General features: G+C 35.9%; 1 long non-coding RNA gene across 1 annotated transcript; it reads left to right on the top strand.

Moving 5' to 3' along the window:
- The first annotated feature begins 210 nt into the window (after positions 1-210).
- LOC145587649 (uncharacterized) lies at positions 211-2,968 on the top strand. The gene is made up of 2 exons (XR_014101339.1): positions 211-734; positions 2,650-2,968. It is a non-coding gene; the product is annotated as an uncharacterized LOC145587649 (long non-coding RNA).
- Positions 2,969-18,644: the final 15,676 nt, after the last annotated feature.

Here is an 18,644-nt window from a genome sequence, read left to right as displayed (position 1 = left end):
AGGGATATCCCACACAAGCACTAGTAGAAAAACTCAAATGCACATCGAGTTATTGGCACCGGTTCTTAAAAACCAGTGATAAAAAAAAACATATACGGAATTTAGTATAATAGAAATAGCACTGGTTCAAACTAAACCGGTGCCAAATTAGTGAAATGGCACCGGTTTGAAACGGTGGGAATTTACTGTTAAAAAAAAAAAAAAAAAAAAAATCGGCCCTCTTATTTCTCCCTCTTTCCCCTCTTCTTTCTTTCTCTTTCCTTCTGATCGCTCTCTCTCCTCTCTCCTCTCCTTTCACCATACGCAGCGGCGATGGTAACAAAAATCCAACCTCCTTGCGTAGATCTTTTGAATTTTCAAATGTTATTTTCTCGAATTAAGGGTATTTTTGCGATTTTCTGCGGTTTTTGTAGTTCGAATTTTGTGGGGGGTTTTGGGTCGATTTTTTGCTCGAAAACAGGGGGCTATGGCTCGGATTTGTTCGAATATAGGGGGTTTTGGCTCGGATTTGCTAGGGTTTTCGACTAGTGGTCGAATTTGTAGGTTTTGGGGTCGAATTTCTGGGATTTTGCTGGTCGAATTTTTGGGGTATTGTTGTTGAATTTCTGGAAATTTTGCGGTTGAATTTGTCATCACTTTCTAGAACCTCTCACCAGAAATGTCCTCTATGTAACGAAGTCCAGGTGTTCGTGGTATTCATGGTCGAAAATGCTTCTTGGGAGCTCGATGTTTAGGTATTTCTTGCTTTCTCTTTCATATCTATCGTTTTTTCTTTCATTTCTTTCATTTCATGTTGTTTTTATGAGAAATTTGATGTCAAACCTAAAATTTTCGATTATTATTTTTTATTATAATTGTGATGTCTTCATGATTGACTTAGATTGATGTTATGGTAAACCAACAATTTGTACTTAGAGACTTTGTGTAGTCAGTATTTCTTTGGGACTTACTTATCTGTTTTCTGTTGGGCTGTTAACTTAGACTGATGTTATGGTAAATGTTTGGCCGTAAATGTGTAGCAGCAGACTATTTGCAACAATAAAGTACTGATTGTATTCTACTCAAGTGGTAGCTCATTATTTTGTACAATTGATTATATTTTTTTTTTTTTGAAAACAATTGATTATATTATGTCATTGAATTTGGAGATTGCCTATTATGTTATGATAGCTGATTAATATCCTTTAGTTAAGTTTAATTGGTTGTTGAGTAGTGAAAAAAGTTATGTTTGAAACTATATTAGACTCTGCAGTAGGAACAATTAGAGCACGTTTAGTTTAAAAAAATTTAGATTTTTGTTAAGAAGTGGAAAGGTAATGGTTAAAGGGAAGGAAAGAAAATTAAAGGAAGATTTTGAACTAAAACCATTCCCTTCAAAAATGGTCTTTGGTTAGAGAATAGAAAAGAAATAGGATGGTGATAATGCTGACGAGTTAAGGGTTTCCCTCTTTGATGGTGTTTGTTGATGCTCAAGTGAGAGCATTGTCAGATTGGGGGAGTCTTATTGAGTAAGTTCATGGGTCGGAAGCAAAACAATGTTGAACCAAACTCTTATTAATGAAGTGTGGGGGTATTTGACCTGTTTCTTATGGCTTTTTTTTTATATAAAAAAAAAAAAAAAACAAAACAAAAAAAAAAAACAAAACAAAACTAAAAACCAGACTCTACAGGATGTCTAATTTGGTTTTCATATGTCTACTTTTGCTTGTTGCTCCTCATGATTCAAACATTTGAGCCTATTGGTAAATTAACTATATGTACTTTGTTTATTTTTCTGTAAATATATTATTCAAAAATGCATGAAAAAGGTTGCAGTACGGTTTTCTGTTGAATTCATTATTTTTTCTTTCTTGAAGGGTATTTTTTTTTTTTTTTTTTTTTTTTTTTTTTTGTGTTAATTGATAATTGATAGAGTTGAACATGATTTAGATTGTTGAATTTATTTGATAATAAATTATATGATGAAGGTAATTGTTGTAGTCAGCTGGAGGTTGAGTACAACGTTGGCCGGAACGTTTGGCGGGAGTTTAGATTTTAGGCTGTCTTCCCTCCAAGTTATTTTTGACATTGGAAGTTTAGAACCTATTTTGTTCAACTTGTGAGGGTATGTTTTGAACGTATGGAATTTGTTATATCTGAGGATAAGATACTTATTTTCGCTGAAGGAAGTTTAAGTAAATTGAGGAGAACATTGCCTTAATGCTATCTGACCAGTGAACACCAAATGAACTATGTTGCTGTCCAATGTAGCTAGTTGTTTTTGGAATGTGATTTTGATTTGTGATTATTGATTAAAGATTCAATGGATTATTTAAATTCAGAGTTTTTAATCAGAGTAAAGTGATGATTACTTTTTTTTCTTATTATTGTGTACGGTTTGACAGCAGGTAGTGGTGATATGTGAATTTTCGTTTCCTAATGTGTCATCAATATGGATTTTTATTACTTGGTGATGTTCTTATTATTATTGTCTCTAATTAGAGTTCACAAGAGGTATTTACTGTTTGTCTTAAGTCCTTTTTAAGGTGTTTATTCAAACTTCTAAGATTGTACTTTGTTTCAGCTAAAGATTAATAGGTTAGCTGTTTTAAGTTGGCTGCTCAGAAACTTGTCAAGTTCTCAATTATTTTAACATGCTACTGCTTTTAGGTGCAAGGCATGCACTCGGATGTAGGGAGTGGATTGGAAAGACATTGGCTACCATCTTATTTTGGGCAGCCTATGAAATGCTACGAGCAAGGCAGCGGAGGATTGGAGACAAGTATAATAAGGTGGTGGTGTGTACTACTTCAGACCAGACAACAATGGAGAGCATTATATCCACGCAGCAAGGACTGAGATTTGCCTTTTTTTATTTTAACTTGTATTTTATTACAGCCTTTGTGTGTAACTTGTATTTTATTTTATTTTTTGGAGCAAAATTGTAATATTATAGCCTTTTTTAAATGAAAATACGTAAATTTATATATTTGTTAGTGTATCTATCAATTTAAGTGAAAAAAATGAAAAAAAAAAATTTATTTTTTTGGGCCATTTTTGGCACCGGTTTTGAACTGAAACCGGTGCCAAAAACCCTTTTTTTGCCACCGGTTTTGAACCGGTGCTAAAAATCCCACTTTTTGGCATCCCTCAAATGCTCACCGGTTCAAAACCGGTGCCATAGGAGGGCTTTGAACCGGTGCCATTATACATTTTTCTACTAGTAAAGACGCATGTCCTACAACCTGAAACTAGACCAAAGCCTAACCTATGAAGAAAGACATGTAAAGACTCTTTATAGTAAAGTGCGTAGTACACGCAAGAAGGATGTCAAGATAGTGAAGGTTTTGTGGTCAAATCGAGAGACTGGGGAAGCGACTTGGGAAGGTAAGGACGAAATGAAAAAGAATGAAGTACCCAGAATTGTTTGAGGTTATTTGAGTCACGGGGACATAACTCGTTTTACTTAAGGGGGGTAGAAAGTAAAAGGAATGGTGTCCTTCGAACAAGTGTATTATTCCGATAGAGGGTTCGGAATTATTAGAAAGCTAATTATTCAGTGACGTCAAGTGATCGGAATGCCTGGGTGGACGCCGTTTCCGATCAGTAATATTAATGTAAAATTAATATTACAGCTTAATCTTGACTGAATTCTTCGGGTCACACCCAAGCAACTAACGAATCGATGCGATGAATTAATTCGGAAGGAAATAATGAGTCGCCCGAGTATTGTGAACAAAGACATCGTATTCCTAGCTTAAAGCGTCGAAATCGAATCTTAAAAGTCGAGCCAAAATTTAGGAATTGACGAGACGTGAAAATGCTTCAAGTAACAAGTAAAAACCCTAGCCGCGCGAAAGGCTAGGGAAGTGCGCCAAATAGAAGTGCGCCACATGCCAGCTCCATGTAGCAGTACACGTGGCGCCATCAAGTGGCAGCACGCCAAGGTGGCGGCGTGCCACGTGGTAACGTGCCAATGTGGTGACGTGCAACGTCGGCAGCCACTAAGTGGCAACGCGCCACGTGGTAGCGTGTCACGTTGGCAATGCCATGTGGCAGCGGGCCTCGGACCCGGGTGGCGGGTCATGGACGCGGGCCAAAAGGTGGCGGCCCAACCGAACCCAATTTGGGGCTCAAGGTTGGGTGCCACATGGTTAGATTACAATGCATGTGAGTTGCCTTGGAGAGCAAGTGAGGAAGTGGTCCTCACCTAACCATGTGACACTTGTTACTTTGTTATTCCTTGGTTTATTTAATTAAAGATTGAATTCAACATTCTTTTCATATGGGATCTTTTTGTGAAAAAGTCCCACATTGAAAGATTAGTGGAATTCACAAGGAAGCACTCCTTATAAATAACCAAGGCATACCTTGGGATTGTTCACTTAAGTAAAGTTTTGAAAAAGGCATCTCCATTGAGAAAACCTTTGAACACATATAATTACTCGGGTTTAGGTCAGACTTAGCTAACTCCTAAGCATTGGACCATTTTCGGTGCTCGGGTTGCGGGTAGACTTCGTTGGAGGTCCTCGTGTGAGCGGGGCTTAGAGCTTTTGAAGTAAGAACTCTTTTAGTGAGCGAAGCACGCGCCAAAGGTATTAATCTCTTTCTTAATCTTGTTGTTTAAGTTAATTATGCTTTATGGTTATAATTATTGTGAGTGCGGTCTTGGCTCGGGTTTTCTTCCGTGATGAGTCGGACTCATCGAAACCCAACAGCGGTATCGGAGCCTTGCTCATTTATTTTTATAATCATATTTTTCAAGGTGTTTTTATGGCTTAATTTTTCTAGTTTTAAGTTGCTAATTAGATTAGTAGCTCGATTTTATTATTTTTAAGCTCGTATTAAAGTTGTCTTCAGCCCAGAACCCATATTTTCGCCCAAAAATAGTGAATTTTTGGTGGAAAAGGTGTTCTGGAAATGGTTTTATTCTTTTAGAGATGTGTTTTTAGCCAAAAAAACGACCAGAAATGCCTTTTTCGAGGGATTTTTCGTTTTGACGAAAATTTTTAAGTCTTTCTAACTTTGAATCTTATTGGCATATTTATGGTGGTTATATATTTGGTTCTTTCCTTAATTGATATGCAATTTTAAACCTCTTTAAGCATGGCTACTTGGTAGTAATTTGTGCTTGAAAGTTTGGTTTTTATTTTCACATAATTGCAAATCCATTGCATTAAAGTGTGAAAAATTTGTTCTTTGATGCTTCTAAGTACTAAAGATTCAATCTTTAATTGTTTTAAGGGATTGAAACTTTGAGTTACTAAATTCCATGAATTTCTGGTTGAACTTTTGATTTAATCATGTATTAAGTTGATTGGAATCATAAAGTTTGAATCTTGTGATAGAAATTTGATTTATCGTCATGTTGAAAGATATAATTTTTTCTAGGATTCACAAGTGTAAAAGTTGGAATCTTTATTTGAACTTTTGTGTTCATATTTCCAACTCCCTTTTATTTTGTCAAAATCTCATGATTAATTTAAATTAATTAAATTAATAGTGAGTGGTTGCCCTTATTTATTTTAATTGCACCAAGTTAAACCAATTTTATTAAAGAATGGTTCTTGAAAATAATTTTGGTTAACTGCACCTTGATGAATTTTTTAATTTAAGTTGGACTTGTATTAATTTTTCATTTTTCTCATTGAATTAGTTCTAAAATTAATCTAGAATTAATTATATGTCACGCAAAATTCGAGTTGGAAATATGAGGCTATGGCACGCAAATCAAGGTAAAAGCCTCCCTTGGCTAGCCGGGCTGCATAGCAGCCCGCATGTGGCTGCCAAGTAGGCTACCCCGAGCTTGCGTGCTGCCATGTGTGTGGCTACTGCTTGCTTCCAGCATCATGGCGCGCCAGCCAGCAACGAGCAGCAGCATGGCGCGGCAGCAGCATCGTGCTGTGCGCGCGCACCGTGCGTGCTGCTGTGCTGCGCGTGGCTGGTCCAAGCTTGAGCGGGAGTGTGTGTTGCTTGGTGCTTGGTGTGAAGGGGCAAGCAGCCTTAGTGCGTGTGCCTAGCACCAGGTAACCCGTAGCAAACGCTACTAGGCTCGGCCTAGGTAGTGCTACATGTGGTGGTGAAGGCACATGCACCAAGCCGCATAGTCCGGGGTTGCTAGACGACCTTGGCTTGCATACGGCACGCGTCTAGTGCGTGAGCCACTTGAGTGTGGTTGGCTACATTTTTGCCGTTTTAATAATTTTATTAATGTAATTTGGTTTGAATTATTTTAATTAAATTTTGGAGGCTAGGCCTCGGTTTTTGAGCGGCATTGGCAAAATTTAATTTTGGCAAAAATTTGGGTTTACCGGCTTAATTAATTGGATTAATTAAGATGGATGCGGAATTTAGTGGGAGCTTCAATTATTAATTGCGCTAAATTACATAATCAATTAAACAACTTTGACTAGTTTTAATTAGGCATGTTAATTGGATTAACGACCTAAATTAGTTACTAGATTATGCGTGTTTTATGCATTGTTACTTGTTTTATCGTTGTAAAATGCATGGGCCATTCACAAATAGTGAATGGATGAATGGAATGTATATTCTCTCACAGGTTTTATAAAATGGCAACTAGTGGGGCCCGATTAGGATAGAAAATACGGACTGCGATCCGTGATGCATTTTTGTAAATCTAAATACGGTCTGCAAACCGTTGAGTATTTTTGTACCTTAATATTTAGATTAGTCCTAATCGTAGATACTAGTATTTGCATAATTATGGTCATGTCTTGAAGACGGAGGTTCTTGAAAGACGAAGCCATGAATTTGCAAAAGCCATCCCTTGAAGACTTGAATACTCAAGGGGTCATGCTAGTTGCTAAATGCATCTTTACTTATGTTTCCGATATATATTTATGAGTATTTATATATGAATTATATGTTAGATGCATGTTTAGGATTTTGAATGTTGTGATGATTAATTAACTTCACTTAAATCAACCAACATAGAAACCCTAGGTCCCTAAAATATTGAGTAAAACTTGCCATTCCAAAATAACCCTTATCGACCTATTCAGAGCAGTGATGGGCTACGCCAAAGCGAGGCATCACTATTACTCCCTAGGATACGTAAGGCATACCAGGTATGCAAGTTGGTTTTGGTTATAATCAATGATAAGAGTGATGGAGTCCTAACATGTCGTGGCAAAGTGGATAAGTTGTTGAGAGAGCATTAGACGCGACAATTTATCCAACCAAGAGTGACTTAGAGCCATCAGCAAAGAGTTGCTTACCTTAGGAGATTGAGTGTTAAGACAAGCCAAACCATGCTTAACCACTCTTTATTTCTTTGGATCTTGGAACGCCTTATTCTCGCCAAATGGGGACAAATTTAATGTGTGGATAAGACGTTTAATAAGATTGAAAGTTTGCATGAATGCTTTTAAATTTCAAACTTATTATGTTATTTTCTTGATAAATGGTTATACTTTGCACTTATATTTGTAGAATTCCAAATCAAACTATATTGTTTTCCATGATTGGTAAAGGAAATCTTTGAGAATAGTTCTCAAAGAAAGGAAAGGCATTTCTAAAATACAATTCTCATAAATTATTTTTATAAGTCCGAAAAGGACGGTTGGGCATCATGTATTCAAAATACTAGGTAGTTTTGATAAACATGAAGTATTGAGTTAGAAACTCAAAATTGTTAATACTTGACAACCAACATATCTTTTCGCTTTATATGCTGGTGAGTACAACTCATTAATGTATTAATTCAAGTACGAACTAAAGGAAAAGATGGAACTTTGTTATACGGCGCATTAGATGCTTAATTATTCCTAACAAAGTATAAAAGTCAAAGACTCTTAAAGAAATGATTCTAAAAGATTATGAGATAAAGTATGATAAGAATTATAGGAAACGAGGAACAAAGAAAAGGAATAAGATTCCATTTCTGCTAAAGAGTTCATGTTATTCTAATTAACTTAGCAAGTTATTATCTTCACAAGTATCAGATACTGCTTGAGTGTTCCACTTTGAAAGTGACCTCAAACTATTGAAGATAAGCTAAGCTATTGACTTACAAGCTTAGAATGAAGCAAGTGGTGCTACATCAGTTGTGAGGCAGTATGCTTTGTTTAAAGACCTTTTAAGCTAAGGCTGGAACAAATAAATGATTATTGTGTTCCATTATCAGCAAACAATCCATTAACACACAGAAAGACTCACATTCAGAGTAGAGAGCAATAGTTGCGAATTTATTTGAATGGCATGGTTGTCTAAACCATGAGTCAAGATTGCTTGATTATAAACAACATTTCCTTAACATGAAAACTCACAAATTTCAAATCACAGGCATGATTTGTGTTCCGGACATCTTTAGCAATTTCACATTAACAAGAACGTACTCAAGGTTATATAGGCTCTTGACAGTTGATCGATTCGGAATCGTTCTAAGATAAGAAAGTCTTACTTGTTAAAAATCGACAAAGTAAAGAGCTATTGTTCTTGGTATAGACAATTGAGTTTGAAAGCTAAAGAGGATTCAATTACTTTAACGTTTCACGAAGAATTTGAAAGAATATGGCTATATTCATCAAATGTGAACAAACTAGACCTTGAATAGTTCAAGAGTTCAATGAAGTACGGAATCGACTTGGAAGGATATCAAAACGTCTAGATTAGATCAAGCGATGAGCCAAGCGTGACCATCACAAAGTTATGAAATTGAAATTTTCATAAACAACTCCACGAAGAACATAGTGTGTCTTCACGGAGACCTCGATGCCATTTAAAAATGACTCGAACAATGATGGATCACATCCCTTCCTATAAAGTTCTTAAAGATTTGTACAAATGACTAATGTTACATTAAACAAAATGTCGAAGCTAAGAAAGGACACCAAATTCAGTTATGGATAGAATTAACTTCTAAACGTCTTTTCAAGTATATGTCTAAAACTCTTAGCCACAGTGGGAGCCCACTGGCTCAGTGGGAGCTAAGTGACTCAGTGGGAGCTCACCGGCTTAGCAAGAGCTAGGTGGTTCAGTGGGAGCTTAATGGCTAAGATAGCTCAAGTGGGACCTAACTGTTTGTTTCATAACGAACTTTTACCCAAAAACAATATACATGTCTCTTTGTAAGCATTCAAGTGAGACTACGGGCATTACCTCCACAACCTAAATGAGAACATAATGTTTGTTGCTCTAAGTGGTGTTTTTCTAGAAAGTAACACATTTCCAAAACGACAAGTGGGAGGAAAATGAACTCGATGACCATCGAGATTAGCAACAAACTAGAACTGAGAATCTCAAAAGACCTTAAAAGGGCTTCGTAAGAATACTTGATCAAGAATACTCAAAAGGACTTTACAAGTTCCTTAAAAGAGAATTCATTACTCGCAAAACTTCTGAAAAGTTGGAGGAAGATCAAGATAATCAAAGGGCTTTGAAAGCGCCTTGAAACTCAGTGTTTGATGCAATAACCCCGTGTAGGTATAGAATTCACCAAAGTTTTGGATTGAATCCTATAAATTTTCTATTAAGTTAGAAATAAACCTAAGACTTACAAGCATACTATTTACTATTAGATAGTAAGGGAATAATGCCTTGTAAGATAGCTATGACAAATCCAAATTCCAAATAATGGTTAGAGGCCATAAGATCCGAAATAGACTCCATGTTTGAAAATCATGTTTAAAACTTGATTAATTTACATTAAGGGTGAAAGACCCATTGATCGCAAATAAGTTTTCAAGGAGAAAACTAACAAATGTGGAAATGTATATGCATACATATCTAGGTTGGTTGAAAAGGATATAATTAAATTCACGGAGATGATTTTAATAAAAACCTATTCACCAATCGGAATGGTCAAGTCTTTTCGTGATTATTCTAGCAAAATTGCACATATGGCAAAATAGATACCAAAAACCGCCTTCCGAAAATAGGATTTTGGAAGTGATTATGAAAATAGTCTAAGGGTTTTGAAAATCTAAATAATGCTAGATTTGAAAGCAAGCTCAAGAAATCTATTATGGGATTGAAGGAAGCATTGTATAAAGGAATTGGAACGTGTTTTCTCATAAAGTTAATAAAAGGATTGGCTTATGAAGAAACATAGAAATTCTTATGTATAAGAAGTTTAGTGGGAGCAAGAGTCAATCTTGTAAGGTCCAACAAGAAGTTTACGAACTCTGTTGTAAATTAACTATCAAATACTAAATGCTTAGATTTGAAAGTATTTTCGACAATGGACCAAGCAAAAGACAATACTTAGTACATATTAGGTATTAAGATCTATTGTACAGACTTAATAAAATGTTTGAACGTGTAAAGGAATTTACCGTGTTAAACATGAATTGAAGGACTTTGAAAGACTTTCGACCCGTATGTATAAAACTAAGTAAATGTATGAACTAAGTATGAGATAGGCTAAATATTAAGTCAAACAAGAAAGACTCTAGTAGAGACTTTCAACCATATCACATAGCAAACAGTTTAGCAAGACTCAGTGAAACTGGATGAGCTAAAATGCAACGTGGATGGAAAAAGATTGAGAATCATTCTACAATTAAATCCATCATGTACGCTACGATATGGAATCGTCACACGACTTACTTACTTAGAGCATGTGAAGTATTTATATAGTACCAATCAACATGAATCTATGTAACAGATCGTTAGATTATGGCCAAGAACATCCAAAGTACTTGGATAAGTAACAGGATGAGTTCTTGACTTGTGGAAACAAATACAATTTGAGAATTGATGTTGCAAGCACAAACCTTAACAAGGATTAGATCCTTAACAAGGAAGCCGTTTATAAGCACGAGCTAACAATGAGTCGTGGCTTGAGAATGGTAACATGGACGTGCATCCATGTGTAATGTGCGGGAATTTAAGGGAAATTTCCATGATCACAAGTGATTAGGGTATCCCAAATCATTGTGAGCCGTTTGAAATTTAAGGTAAATTTCCATCTTTAGGAAGTCTACTAAAATATATGTTGAGAATATTGTTGCCTTAAAGGCAATAATAAAGAAGATGTTCTATGGAAAGTTCGTTGTTGAACGTTAATGATTGTAGGTTGTCAAGTTGAAGATCTCAATCATGAAAATGAGTGGGAGCCATCACTTAGACAATAAATCCTAAATCACATATAATCCATGACACTCTCAAATTTTATCATCTTATTATGAAAGTGATTAGTAATGAAGATGCTAAGATTAGCAAAGTAATTATAACTAAACCTATGCAATAAGTGAACGACAACATTCATAATTGCACGAAAGAAATCAAGCATATTAGATATGGGTGTGATTTCTATAAATGTTTTATAAAGAGTGTTACTCTTAAAACATTCGGAAAAACCATTTATCATAAGATGAACCATTCAAGTTTTTGGAGTAATTTAAATTTCATGCAATTTTTTCACTCCGTTTGCTATTTAATTGTGGTTTAGGATTAAATAATGAGTCCATTCGATTATGAGAATATTCAAAATATGGTATGAAGACCAGTCTTGGTAAGGAAACACCTATTAAGTGAACATTGAATATTATAATCGAGAATTATCCCTAATCAAGGTCATTTAAACGATGGACGATTAATGACCACTTGAGATTAGTGTGTAGTTTGATTTATAGCACCGTTTCTTGTGCTACAAGGACATAATTGTCATAAATCATTTGCACAAGTATTGGTTTAGAACCATAATGGATCGACCTATGAGAATACTTTAAGAGATTAAAAATCGTCATAAGTATACTTCTCGTTATGGCTATCGGAACCTATTTCCTCGACCATGAGTATTGTGAGTTCTCTTGTTTGAGTACTAGTCCGCTTTGATGTTGTCGAACGTCTGCCGTAAAAGGGGATTATAACGGCAACACTAAGGCGGCTAGGTTCTCTCAATAAGAGAAGCTACATTACAAGACTAGGAATGTCCCCCTACTAAAATAGGGAAGATGTCTTTGTTGTTTACAAGGCCTCTCGAAGAACAAGACTTTAAAATGTATGACAGTGCTTAGATGGATTTTAGAAATCATTTGTTTATTGACAGTCGGACTCGGGATTGAGAAACACTTCTGGACATAATAAGGATGACGAATAAATCTTACCTTATAGTTCATGAAGAGACATTAAACGACATAGGAAAAAGGCTATACACTAAAAGCACACTTGTCCGGAAGGACAAGTGGGAGATTGAAAGGAATGGTGTCCTTTGAACAAGTGTATTATTCCGATAGAGGGTTCGGAATTATTAGAAAGTTAATTATTCAATGAGGTCAAGTGATCAGAATGCCTGGGTGGAGGCCGCTTCCGATCAGTAATATTAATGTATAATTAATATTACAGCTTAATCTTGACTGAACCCTTCGGGTCACACCCAAGCAACTAATGAACCAATGCGATGAATTAATTCGGAAGGAATTAATGAGTCGCCCGAGTATTGTGAACAAAGACATCGGATTTTGATCTTAGAGCGTCGGAACCGAATCTTAAAAGTTGAGCCAAAATTTAGGAACTGGCGAGACGGGAAAATGCTTCAAGTAACAAGTAAAAACCCTAGCTTCTCGAAAGGCTAGGGAAGCGCGCCAAATAGAAGTGCACCACATGGCAGTGCCATGTGGCAGCACATGTGGCAGCCACTAAGTGGCAGTGCGCTAGGGTGGCGACGTGCCACGTGGCCGCCAAGGTGGCGACGTGCCACGTTGGAAGCCACTAAGTGGCAACGCGACACGTGGCAGCGTGCCACGTTGCAATGCCATGTGGCACGGGCCGCGGACCCGGGTGGCGGGTCATGGACGCGGGCCAAAAGGTGGCGGCCCAACCGAACCCAACTTGGGGCTCAAGGTTGGGTGCCACTTGGTTAGATCACAATGCATGTGAGTTGCCTTGGGGAGCAAGTGAGGAAGTGGTCCTCACCTAACCATGTGAGACTTGTTACTTTGTTATTCCTTGGTTTATTTAACTAAGGATTGAATTTAACATTCTTTCCATGTGGGATCTTTTTGTGAAAAATTGTGACATAACATTTAAGAGCACACTCAAGCCCTAACTTCTCTTTACTTTTTCTCTCAGCTTTTCCGATTTTCTGTTACTAACTTGACAGTCGGAGGCGAATATTCCGGCAACGGGATATTCGTTCTTTTGCAAGTGTCCGAGCCAATCTGTCCGAAGAACGTGACCAGTATCCCAAGGGAAATCCAAAAAATCCCCAAAACAATATTGACCAAGTTTAGGCGTGTGGATGGATTACGTTGGAGGAGTCGTGTTTGAGGCTCTAGCTCCGTTCATGAGTTTGTGTTCGTGCTAAGGGGAAAACACGTTTCAAGGGTATGAACGTCTTTTCCCTTCTCTCTCTATCTCCATCTTTTATGTGTTTAATGCTTTATTAATTATGCATGTTTTGCTTTAGTCGCTTTAATATGTGCATGTGGTCCTTGGGTGGGTTTTGGTTTTTCACGGTGTTCGCAAACCGCAAAACCCAACAACGGTATCACTAGCCTCGTTGTAGACACCTGATTGTGTCTCCCCAAAAACCAAACCTAGTGATGAGTACCTTTCACGTCTTTGATTATCGAGTTCGGTGAAGAGTTAAAGAGTCTCTTGAATTTTCCTTAAGTCTTGACCATTTCTAACCTTACCTAAAATGTTTTAAGCCAAATTCAATGATTTTGTGTCCTTAAACCCAAAATCATTCATTTCGTGTCCAAACCTTAAAAACGTCCAAACTTGATTATTTTGGTCCATAATCCTGGTCCAATTATTGTTTAGTTGGATGGGGCTTGCAAAGAGATTTCCAACGATGTATTATAAGCCTAAATCCGACTTATAACAAATAAGTTATGGCAACCAAAATACTAAACCAAGCCCAAACCGGACTTAGGTCCATCTTACCTACGACCCAATGATCATGTGAGGGTCCAAATACCTTAACCCCATTCCTAAACCAATTAGGATTCATAAGGAGCTTCTAAATTATGCAATGATAAAACTAAAAATAAAATTGAATAATTTGCAAAAAAAAAACCCACGATCCTTTATTAAATGGGTCCTATCGGTCTAAAAATGGGGCCCCTTCACTAGTCCGGCTAGCTAGTGAGCGGTTCTTTCGGGCGGGAGGGTAATGGTCTGATTAATCGGCGAAAAACCCGATTACAGTCTTCTTCCCAAAGTCAGACTACTTTAGAAGATCAGCAGTATAGCCCAGTTGCTTTCCAAAATCTCTAAAGGGTTCTAATCTATCCTTTCTAAAAGATAAGATCAAGAGTTTAAACTTGAATAAAACTCCACTTTTTAAAAGTCTTAATTCTATTCAAATTGAAAGATATTAAGATATAATTTTCGTGCCTCATAATTTTATCCAAATCTTGGATGATTGGATATCCCTTGAAATTATCTTTCCAATGATATATTATAATCCTAATTCCGAGCTATAACGAAAAAGATATGAATGAAATACCAAACACTATCCAAAACTAATACCGTCCCACTATTTTAGCCATATCTTTTATTATACAAAAGATAGCAAAATGATTCTAGTTGGGTCGGAAAGTAGACTTCCAGAGCATTCTAATGATATATTATTTATCTTATTTCAATTTTTGGATCAAAAGTTATGATAAAAACAAAAACTGAAAAAATTGTTGTCCATCGAAAGAGTTTTATTCCAATTCGAATTCAAATCTTTTTCTAATCCTTTGACCCTCTTTTTTCCATATAAATAGAGGTCATATCACCCCGTTTTCAATCATCAACAAGCTTGATCACCAACAATCATCATCTGTCTCCCTCTCTTAATTTCTAGCTTAGCCTAAACACACATCCTTCAATAATTTTCCTAATCAAACACTATAAATCCTTTGCGAGACTTGAATACTCTAAGCCAAACTCAAAGTTGCCTTAGACCTCGATGTGAAAGGTTGATAGTTCAGAGAGTTTGGTCCCAAATCTATATTTCAATTCTTATTTGATTTATTTGTTTTATTTAATCTTTCTTGAAGTTTGCTAACGTGTGTATTGTTTTGATAGAAAGAGGAACGAGGCATCAAAGTAAGTAATTCGATTACATAATTATTCCTTTGATATAGAAATCATGTTTAGAATATTATGTTAATTCCTAGTATCATGTTAGGGTGTCTTTATGATTCCTAGTATCATGTTAGGATGTTTTTATGATTTCTAGTATCATGTTTAGGATGTCTTTATGCTTTATAATATCTCCTAGTATCATGTTTAAGATAAAGCTTTGATCTTATTATTTAGTGACATGCTATGATTTGTTATTAATCCGTTTAGTATCATGCCTAGGATCTTGCTAATTATATTTTAAGGATATTATGATGATGATTGTTGTGTCAATAATTATATGTTGCTTGATTATTTATGATATATTATTGTTATTGCTTGATCACGCCCTTTTTCTGCAGGTTTAAAGGGAATTTATACTTGAAATCACGCCTAATAAGATAATTAATAATTTGATTTAGGCTAATATGATTTTAATTCAAGGGAACGCCAATAATAGATTTATTTGTGCATTAATAATCAACCAACATAAATTAAATATGCTTAAGATTAATTTGATGAATGTATGTTGATCGGAAAGTGCACATGAATATCAAAATAATTAAGTATATGTCTATTTAGGGCGGGTTCAACCTCTTTTAGGTTGGATTTGTACCATCATCCCCGAATATTCAGTCATGGTTTCGGACCACTATGGAGTTAGCGATCTCCGTGATCGTTAATGGGGTGTAACCTTCACATCCGTGAACGATTTACAAGTTCCTAAAACTTGTTGGCAACTCTTTTATCTCTAAATTCTTTCCTTTTGGACGCCACCATGCTTAAATGCATGACCACAGTGGGGCTCAAAGTTGAGTGTTGAAATATTCCATATACTGTGCATTTGATTTTTGCGACTAAAAATTAATTAAGGTGATTTAAAATGGATTTAAATATCTGGATTAGCAACCTAAGCTAACTAGATTAGGATCTCGATTTTATTGGATAAAATCGTATAATTGCTGATTTGTGACTACAAACCCAAATTTCGACTCAAAAATAGTGGTTTTTTGGGTGGAATCGATGTTCTAAATCAACCTTATTTACACACACAGTGTTTAAATATGGGCTTCCAGAAGCTAAAATTTGCCCAAAAATGTGTGTTTAGAAGGGTTTTTCATTTAGAATGAGAAAATTGGCTGCTCTCCTTAATTTCACAAAGAAAAGAATTGAGTGGTTTTTGCTCCTTGCCCTTAGTGAAGCGAGTGGCTTCTGCTATCCAATTTAGCATTTGTGATCGGCTTTCACTTCTCTTCTTTGAAATCTAGATCTTCTCTTTCTGTGTCTATCAATCTTCATGCCCCAAGCTGATGAATAAGCTCGAGATAGCCAAGATGGATGGAGTAGGGCTAGTCTAAGACAAGACAGACCGATCTCTATTCTCCTACTCGCGTTTACAAGGGTTCCCACTCACTCTATTGAGTTACAACCCTTGTTGGGTTCTGTAAGGAAGCATCTCGATAGGTCCGCAACTTGTGCTGTGGTTGATGCCCCACCCGAGCTCTAATTCCATACTCGATTCACCGTGTTAAACCCTTAAACCTTGATTAATTATTGCATAAATTAGTGGATTATGTGATATGATTATGGCATTAATCTACTGCTATTATATTCCTTATTAAGCATGTTTTGAAATGATTTGGTTACTGAATCTGGATTGCTCTAAAATTTGCATGAACTTGGAAATTGTTCATTTTTGCAATTAGATTGTTTGAAATGTATGAGTTTATGTTTTAATGTGATTTTTGAACCCTTAAAATAGTAAAAGATTGAATCTTTAATGGTTTATTGGTTGAATCTTGACTTGCTAAAATCCAAAATGAACACACTTTGAGTTTTAATCATTTTGGAAATTGATTAAAATCATGAATGTTCATATTTATGCATGAATATTGTTCTTCATTGGAAAGTTGAAATATTCAAATATGCATGACTCTTTGGCGGATAAATTATTTTTCGTTGGATGGTTGAATTAATTAATTGAACTTGTTTTGTCAAAATTATAATAAATTTTAATCTTTGGATGAATTAATCATGAGACAAGCACTAGATTTTTTATTGAATCAAGTTGGCCTAAAATCTTTATTAAAAAAATAATTTTGGGGTATTCATTAATCTTGGTTAATTGAGTTAGACTTGATATTATTCCAAAATTGCTCAAATGTTAATTCTAAAATTCAATTTGGAATTATTAAAAGTCACACAAAATTTTTTGGATTAAAAATCCCGAAGCACACAAAAAATCAATGTTCGGCCAGCAGGGGCTGCTCATGCAACCTGCATCAATGTTGTTGACCGAGCCAAGTGCGTGGGTGTGTGAAAAAATGTGTGTGTGAGCAAGCGAAGTGCGTAACAAGGCTGGCGCGTGATGCGTGGCTTGGGGCTGCTAAGCAGCACCCAGTGCCATCAGCACATGCGCACACTGCCTAAGGCAGTGCGTGTAGGTGTAGGGCTGCTAGGCATCCCTTGCCCTTGCACTAGCAAGGTTGCTTGGCTAGGTAGCCTAGCAGCACCCGGCCTTAGTAGGCTTGAGGGCTTGGCCTCGGTCAAATTCTGCTTAAAGTATTTAAACCCCTACAGACCGATCGTCTTTTCCAATTGTATGAACATGTAGGTAACTTCTCCTTCAACTTTTACAATTGTAGACCTAACTTTATCCTTTAGTTAATGAAGAGCATTTGTATCTTTTACCATATGTTTATCTACTCGTTTCTTTAAGTAATCTAACTTGTTTAATTTCTTTAGGAAGCTTCCTTATTGTTTAATTTGTTTTGTTACATTAGCAAGATAATCAATCTTTTGAAACCAGTAACTTGAGGGGCAACCCCGACCCCTAATACTCTAGAACAAGATAGGGTATTTGACTTGTTGACAAAGAGCAATATTCGCCTCAAGAGGTTTAATTAAATAAGAGAAGAAGCATGGCGTCGAACAAAAAGTGTATCAAAAGAGTAACTTCTGAACAAGATGTAAAGTCGGGATCCAATTTGATGTTGATAAGAAGGGAGAAAAGGCCAAGGCATAAAGAGAAAAAGAGACATTTTAAAGAATGCAATAGTGTTTAAATGTGAAAGTTTCTTAGAAGCTACAGTGGAGGGAAATAGATAGAAAAAAATAAGGAATGTGAAATGAAGAAAGAAAAATTGTGAGGGGTTTCAAAGAAGGAGAAAGAGATTAAAAAAACTCTCTAGAGGACCAACTTAAGTATTTAATTAAGGAGTAGGTAAACAATACTTTCAAAATGATTTTAAATTTTGTAAAACCATATAAGTCAAGTGTTAAAATGTAAAGAAAGATGGAAAAGGGTGAGAAAGGGGGAAGCAAGTAAGAATTAACATTTTAAATTTTGTTGAATCATTGCACAAAGAAGGAGGGAGGGAGCAAATAAGGGGGAGAGAGAATAGTTTGTTTCATGAAAAACTAAATTTCAAGCAAATAAGTAATTAAATATTTATGAAATATGCAAATTAAAGCTATAAAGAGCGAATAAGAATGAATGTGAAGGGAAGGAAGGGGGGTAAATTTTAAAAGGCTATTTAAAATTTGCAAAACTATAAAAGACAACTAAGTTGTTGTATGAGAAAGAAGACACATTATCATACATTCCATATTTCCACGTACACATTAGCACTCTTATA

The sequence above is a fragment of the Chenopodium album genome, chromosome 17, assembly GCF_948465745.1.
Source record: "Chenopodium album chromosome 17, dcCheAlbu1.1, whole genome shotgun sequence".
Classification (NCBI taxonomy): Eukaryota; Viridiplantae; Streptophyta; class Magnoliopsida; order Caryophyllales; family Amaranthaceae; genus Chenopodium; species Chenopodium album.
This window is presented reverse-complemented; position numbering and strand designations above follow the sequence as displayed.